We start from the raw sequence: 8150 nt of genomic DNA, 5'->3' as shown, positions 1-8150 counted from the left end.
CCCTATATATGGGTCTCAAACCAAAGACAACTAACTAAGGTGGCATACTAACTGAGCCACGAACTAGAGTAGATAAGGATAGCTGTCATCTAGCTATTATTCATGGGCGGTGTACCAACCGCATCTGCAACAACTGACAAGTCAGTGTCATAAATGCACAACGGTCACCCTGGCATATCACGAGTGGAGCTCAATATCTCAACACTCCCCCTCAAGCTCAATCCCAATTTTTGCACACCAAGCAGGTCTCTGAACTTGCGCAGCTTCTCTGCGCCCAATGCCTTCGTGAATATGTCAGCTACCTGATCCTCTGTGCTGATATAAACTAGATCAATAAGACCTAGTAAAACCCTCTCCCGCACATAGTGATAATGCACCTCAATGTGCTTTGTTCTAGCATGATAGACTGGGTTATTTGTCAAGTGTATACTACTCATGTTGTCACAATAAATGACAACTGGCCCATCTGTAGGCTGATGCATATCATAAAGTAGCTTATGCAACCAAGCTACCTCACATGCAGCCATTGCTGTACCCCTGTACTCAGCCTCTGTGCTCGACAAGGCAACTGTAGGCTGTTTCTTGCTGCTCCAAGTGACTGCAGCACTCCTAAAAGATAACACATATCTGGTAGATCGTCTATCAGAAATACTACCAGCCCAATCAGCATCAGTGTATCCATGCAACTGTATCTGAACCCCAGTCTCATAAAATAGTCCATAGATGAAGACACATTGACGGTGAGCTTGATTTCTAACACTCCCCCTCAAGCTCAAAAACAAAACTCAAATCATCTGCATCACTCCAAGTAGCTGTCTAAAGTGAATGAACTTATCTTTACCAAGTGATTTGGTAAAGATGTCTGCTACTTGGTCTTCAGTCTTCACATGCTCCAGGTCAATCTAATCTGCTAAAACCATTTCCCTGATGAAATGGTAGTGAACCTCAATGTGTTTTGATCTTGCATGATAAACAGGATTGCTTGTTAACATAACACTGCTTAAATTGTCACAGTACAGCTTGACTTTGCTGTCCAAGTGTACTCCCAAGTTGAACTGTTGTTTCAACTGGATCTTTCTTGCATGTATCATGGTTCCATAATTTTTCATCAGTATGTCCCAAGCATCCTTCGGAGTCTCACATCCAGTGATTTGAATTACCATAGCATCAGATATACATAAGAAAAACCAATGCAGCACCTTGCATGCTCTTTCATTCCATAGCCTGTAGGCTCTTTTCTGTTCATTTGTTGGATTGTGTGTAGGCAACTCAGGAGCAACTTTATCTCCTGTACATAAATCCCAATAACCTCTGCCAACCAGAAAATTTTTCATTCTGAATTTCCATAATGTAAAGTTCTTATTATCCAACTTCTCTCCAACTATCTGAGTGATATTGTCAGTCCCATGTGCATTAGCCATGATGCAATAGACTGTCTATCAAGTGCCTGACTCCCTGCAGTCCAATAAGTATGACTGACTAAGTTCAGTCCGTAACAGTTTATGACAGTTTTCTGCACTAAATTGCAGAAAAAAACCAGGGTATTTCAGCTCACTGACACCCCAAAACAACCCTCAAACAAGTGGTCTCAACTGTAGATATAACTGTCAATACATAAGCTATGTGTTTGCTTCAGCTTAAGCTTCTGTAACCTCACTGCCAGGGTACATACATGCAATCTGAAAACTGTAAACTGTGAGTAACCAGCAGCAATTTCAAGTCCAAAACTGAGTGTGTCAACAAATTCAGTTTCAGGTTGCAGTCAACCAGAATTCAGCATACCAAGCTCCAAGCAGCTCCAAAATGTCTTTTGACCATGTCATACATTTACTTTGTAGTGGCAAGTTCAATACATGAGCATCTGAGAAGGCATAGACAACCTGTCTTCATTGACCAATGGCATAAACCTCATGAGTTGCATTTATTTCAGCTTCAAAATTCAGTTTTCAATGATGCTCATTGCTTGCTTCAATTCTTCATGCATTCAGCATGTATAGGCCAGTTCATATAGATGATGGAACCCCCAAGATGACCTGTATTGCTTCAATAATGCACAGTACTTGTCATTGACTGTATATGACAGTTTTCAGCCTGTCATTGATTTTCAGATCTGAGTATTCTGAGCAACTGTGTATGACAGTTTTCAGCCTGTCATTGATTTTCAGATCTGAGTATTCTGAGCAACTGTGTATGACAGTTTTCAGCCTGTCATTGATTTTCAGATCTGAGTATTCTGAGCAACTGTGTATGACAGTTTTCAGCCTGTCATTGATTTTCAGATCTGAGTATTCTGAGCAACTGTGTATGACAGTTTTCAGCCTGTCATTGATTTTCAGATCTGAGTATTCTGAGCAAGAGATCTTAGCTTCAAGACATTTGATCCAATGTATACATGCTTTGACACATTCTTGTGCTCCAAAGATGCTTTCTGAGTGTAATACAAGGCTCCTGTGTGTCAGTAATGACTAAATGCATGCTGTCCATTCATGTTTACAGCAGTTCAGAAATGATTACAGGTCTGTGTCTGTCACTCCAGCTCATAACAGAGCTCCCACACAAGCATTTACTCCCTGCACACTTCAAATACCTTCAATAGTGAGCATACATGCTCTATGAACCTTGTCCAGGTGCCCCACTGAAGATTGACAGGTTGCTGTCCACTCAGATCAGCAGGCGCAGATTTTCAGATACAGGTTGCTGTCCATTCAGATCAGCAGGCGCAGATTTTCAGATACATATTGCTGTCCATTCAGATCAGCAGGCGCAGATTTTCAGATAGAGGTTGCTGATTTTCAGGAGGCAGTCCACGATTTTCAGACACAGGTTTCAGGAGGCAGTCCATGATTTTCAGACACAGGTTTCGGGAGGCAGTCCACGATTTTCAGACTTAGGAGGCAGTCCATGATTTTCAGACTCAGGAGGCAGTCCACGATTTTCAAAAAGGCAATCCACGCTGATTCCTTCCTTTGACTATGGCTTCACTTGCTAGTTGTCATGCCCATTCTCCCACAGCCTCATGGATGAAGCTCTGATACCATGTTCAAAGAGTAGAGAGAGAGAAAGGGAAAGACTCCATATCCATGAGCCTTCAGGCTCTCAAGCTCATTCCTTCATTTCCACACACTCTATTGAAAAGCACACACACACTACAAGATAAAGTGACCTAGTGTAAATGTAGACTAGACTGACTAACTCTAGTCAGGTCACTGACTGACTACTAACCCGACTTATTTAATGTAGTCACATGTAGACAGCTGTATACACTAGCTGTTATAGATGTCAGTCATAGATGAAGACACACTGACGGTGAGCTTGATTTCTAACAGAAATAACGCAGCTCTCCCAAATCCTTCATCTCAAACTTCTGCTTCAATAGCATTTTCACATGAAGGATATCTTCATCACTGTCACCTGTCATAATCAAATCATCAACATAAATGACAAGTAGCATAATACCTTTCTCTGTTTTTCTCACATAAAGTGAGAAATCTGCCTTGGAAATCTGAAAGCCAATAGTGACAAGATACTGTCCTATCTTATCAGACCATGCTCTAGGTGCTTGCTTCAAGCCATACAAGGCTTTCTTCAACCTGCAAACAAACTCAGGATGAATAGCATGCACATAACCTGTGGCTGCTCCATATAGACCTCTTCTTGCAAATCACTATGCAAGAAGGCATTATTTACATCCATCTGATGTAAAGACCATCCTTTTGATGCAGCCATAGCAATGACTGCTCTTACGGTTGCCATCCTTGCAATCGGACTGAATGTTTCTTCATAGTTAATGCCATATGTTTGTGCATACCCCTTGACTACTAATCTTGCCTTGTATCTGTTCACAGAACCATCTGCATTGTGCTTCACCTTATAAACCCACTTACAGCCAATTGCATTCTTACCTTTAGGCAAAGGTACCAACTCCTATGTAGCATTTGCTTCCAAGGCATCCATTTCTTCATCCATGGCTTTCTCCCATTTTTCTTTTCCCATGGCTTGCTCAAAAGAAGTGGGTTCTGGTTCCTGTATCACTTTGACCATATATGCATAATGAATGGCTGTAAATCCATCATATTTCAGCCTATCCACAGGATACCTAGCTCTGGTAGACCTGCGCAAAGTAGGTTCACTCCCAGGTGCTCTCAAAACATCCCTGGTCTTCCTTACTCCAGGTGTAACAATAGAAGGAATACCCAACTCATCATCAATGATCTGTTCTGAGCCACTGGATTCACCATCCACATAAGAGTGACCTGCATTCACATCAAACATGGGCTGATCTACCTTCTCTTTTCCTTTTCGTGAAACCAGCATACCACTATCTGCATTGTTTTGAGGAGATTCTCCTGATCTCAATCTGCCTGTCCATGGCGAGGAATATGAACCACTACTAGAGGACACTCCATGTCCACTAATATTTTGTGACTGCTGCTGTGAATTCTGTGCAGCATTACCATTTTGTGCATCTACATCATCAATCACATTTACTGGTTTATACCAGCTACTCATCTCATCAAAAACATCTCTGCTCACTGTAAACTTACGAGTAGAAGGGTTATAGCATCTATACCCTTTCTGCTGGCAGAGAGTAACCAATAAAGATGCACTTCTCAGCTTTTGGATCCAACTTGGATCTCAACTCATCTGGCACATGAACATAGGCAATGCAACAAAAAATTTTCAAATGAGAAATATCTGGTTTCCTACCAGTATACCTCTCCTCTGGAGTCATCCCATGTATTGCTACAGTGGGAGTCCTGTTCATTATGTAGACTGCTGTAGCAACTGCCTCAGCCCAATAAAAATCTGGCAGGTCTTTTTCATTGAGCATGGTACGAGATACCTCTCCAATATACCTGTTTTTCCTTTCTGCAATTCCATTTTGTTGTGGGGTATGACTGCATGAATATTGCTGCTTTATGCCATGCTCCTGCAGGAACCTTGCAAACTCATTTGAGAGGTACTCTCCCCCTCCATCTGACCTTAGGCATTTTATTTGTAGGCCTGTTTCTTTTTCAACCATAGCTTTAAGAGTTTTGAAATGCCCAAAAACTTCACTTTTCTTTTTCATAAAATACACCCAAACTTTTCTGCTATAGTCATCAATAAAAGTGACAAAATAATGACAGCCTGCAAGAGATGCAGCTTTAGTAGTCCACACATCAGAGTGGATTAATTCCAATGGCTTCTTACTCTCTTGAACATGTCTAGGAAATGGTTTCCTTGCCTGTTTTCCAAACTGACAGGCTTCACATACCTTATGCATTTCTGCAACCTTGAATTTAGGCAATCCTGCAACAATATTTTGGGCCTGCATTGATTTAAGTCGCTGTACATTAACATGACCAATGCGTTTATGCCAGATATCAATATCTGCAACTACACCGGTCCCATGTGCAAACATTGCTGCACTCAATTCAGACATGTCTGCATCCAACGTAAACATTCTACCCTTCTTCTTTCCTTTTGCTATCAAGCGACCTTTATTTTTCATATCCTCAACAAAGCATCCATAAGGATTAAATCTGACCTGCAAGCCCTGCTCAACCATTTGACCAACAGAAACCAGATTCTTGGTGATATTCGGGATATGAAATACATCGGACAGGTATTTCTTTTTCCCATCCTGCATAGACAAAGGAATTTTTCCAATCTGCGCAATAGGATGTGCAGTATCATCATCAGTCTCCACAAATCCTGGTTTTTCCATTTTCCTTGCATCCTCCATCCATTCTGCATGACCTATCATGTGGTTTGATGCACATGAGTCAACATACCACACATCGTTGCTTTCTTCTGTACTTGTTATAGAATTGTTCATGTGTTGCACCATAAACAAATGCTCATTTCTGTCATCACCCTGTCTACTAGAAGATGTATAATTCCCTTGTTGCAATTTTCCATTCATGATGTCATTCTGCTTTTTATAGCAGTCTTTAGCCATATGACCCATTTTACCACAGTAGTAGCATTCAACATTGCTGTTTGCATTTTGGCCTCTTTGCCATCCACCACGACCTATTTCGCTCCTCTTGCCTCTAGAGTTACCACGTCCTCCTCCATAGGACTGGTTTTCTTGAGTTTGCTGCATATTCTGATTTCTATCACGGCCTCCAGATCGGCCTCCTCTACCTCTGTCTCTACCTCTTCCAGCATTTGAGTAGAAGACAGCTTCTTTTGAAGTTCCTCTTGAAGAAGATGCACCACCATTTCTCTGCTCCTCAGAAATTAGAAGAGCAATCAACTCCTCAAAATCAGGAAATCTTTCACGGACAGAAATGGATGTTTGGAACTGTGCATAATCCTTTCCTAGACCATTCAAGGTCACAGAAACTAAATCATCATCTTCCACTGGCGATCCAATGGAAGCAAGTGTATCTGCAATCTTCTTCACCTTCATGTGGTCGTCATTGATGCTCATATTGTCTCTTTGCACATTGTGCAACTCTTGCTTGAGCTGCATTTTCCTGGCTTGCGTATTTGTGCTATACATTTTTGACAAAGTATCCCATGCCTCCTTTGACGTACTTGCATCCTGAATATGCACAATCATAGAGTCTGAAATGCTGATAGACAGCCAATACATAACTTTCCTGGCTCTCTCATGCCATGCTTTAAATGCCTGCATTTGCTGTTGATTGGGAACATCAGGAAGAACTAGTTCTTCTTCATTTCCTGCAACAAATTCCCAATATCCTTTTTCCATAAGAAAATTCGTCATTCTAAACTTCCATGCTTGGAAGTTGTTCTTATCAAGCTTTTCAGTGACAATCTGTGAAAGAGAATCAGACGCCATTACAGAACACTGCAAAAAATTCTGTCACTGCAAAGAACACAGCTTCAGCCTCACAAGGACAAATCTGCAAAACTGACGAAAGTGGTATTTGACCACACAGTCACTTCCTAGTGACGATTTTGCATCAATAGGCAACAAAGATGATTCTGCAACTCCCAATGTCTCTGCGCACAGGCATACGATACAATTTCTACAGTAACTTTTCACGACCTGTAGAACAGTGGTTGCACAGCATAAAACTGGGCCTTTTCCTGAGTGCGTGCAGAAAACTTCCGCCTCCAAAACAGGCCCCGAAATGGCCTCAAATAAAAAAAACAGGGTCACCAAGGGCTAAAGGCCTCTCCCACAGCATATATTGCCCTCTTGCTTCACCGCGAAGGGCGTCTCAACCTGAGACAATGTACTCTTGCAATTTCCGACTGTGCTACCTGTAGAGATCTGCTCCCAAAACAGAAAATGAAAGCAACATTGCTCCTCTTACCAGAACACCGCGAGCTTGTCTTGCTTTCTTGAGCTCCTTACCACGAACAAGGCTCTGATACCATGTCAAGATTGTGGGAGAGAAGGAAGGAGTCTCACTTGTAGCTTTCTTGCTTGCACAATGGGGGAATACACACAAAGGTGGAGGCTGAAAACAGTTTTCCTCTTCTTAGTTGTGTAAGCCAAAATAACTCTCATACAAAGAAATAGAAGAACCCTATATATGGGTCTCAAACCAAAGACAACTAACTAAGGTGGCATACTAACTGAGCCACGAACTAGAGTAGATAAGGATAGCTGTCATCTAGCTATTATTCATGGGCGGTGTACCAACCGCATCTGCCACAACTGACAAGTCGGTGACATAAATGCACAACAGTCACCTTGGCATATCACGAGTGGAGCTCGATATCTCAACATGGCTTACCAAGACATGACAACAAGGTGCTCCAATACTGATGCCAGGAGGCATATTCCACGGTGGATTTCATGAGGTTTTGCAGTGGATTTCGTAAAATTATATTTGTTGCCAGGGCTCATACACAAGGTGAATTCCGTGTGCAAAAAGTCGATGGGGATGCCTATCCTTTTCGGACGTCTCGTTAATTTAATATACATTAAACACAAATCCAAACCCTAAGCCATCTTTCCAACCAAATTTCAACATTCCTAAACTTCCCACTATTACCAATAATGTGTGTAAGGCCAAATCCATAGTCTGTCACAAATGCCATCAACCTGGACATCTAGCGGCAAATTGTCAATCCAAAAAGCCAACTGTTCACATCAACTATTTGGGAGCAACTGAAGATGAAGACCATGAAGAAATGCCAGATTTCACGGAAGACAATGATGATATCGGTATTACTTCATA

Source organism: Lygodium microphyllum, chromosome 20 (genome assembly GCF_053477565.2).
Source record: "Lygodium microphyllum isolate KBCC chromosome 20, Lygodium_microphyllum_v1.1.10, whole genome shotgun sequence".
Lineage (NCBI taxonomy): Eukaryota > Viridiplantae > Streptophyta > Polypodiopsida > Schizaeales > Lygodiaceae > Lygodium > Lygodium microphyllum.
This window is presented reverse-complemented; position numbering follows the sequence as displayed.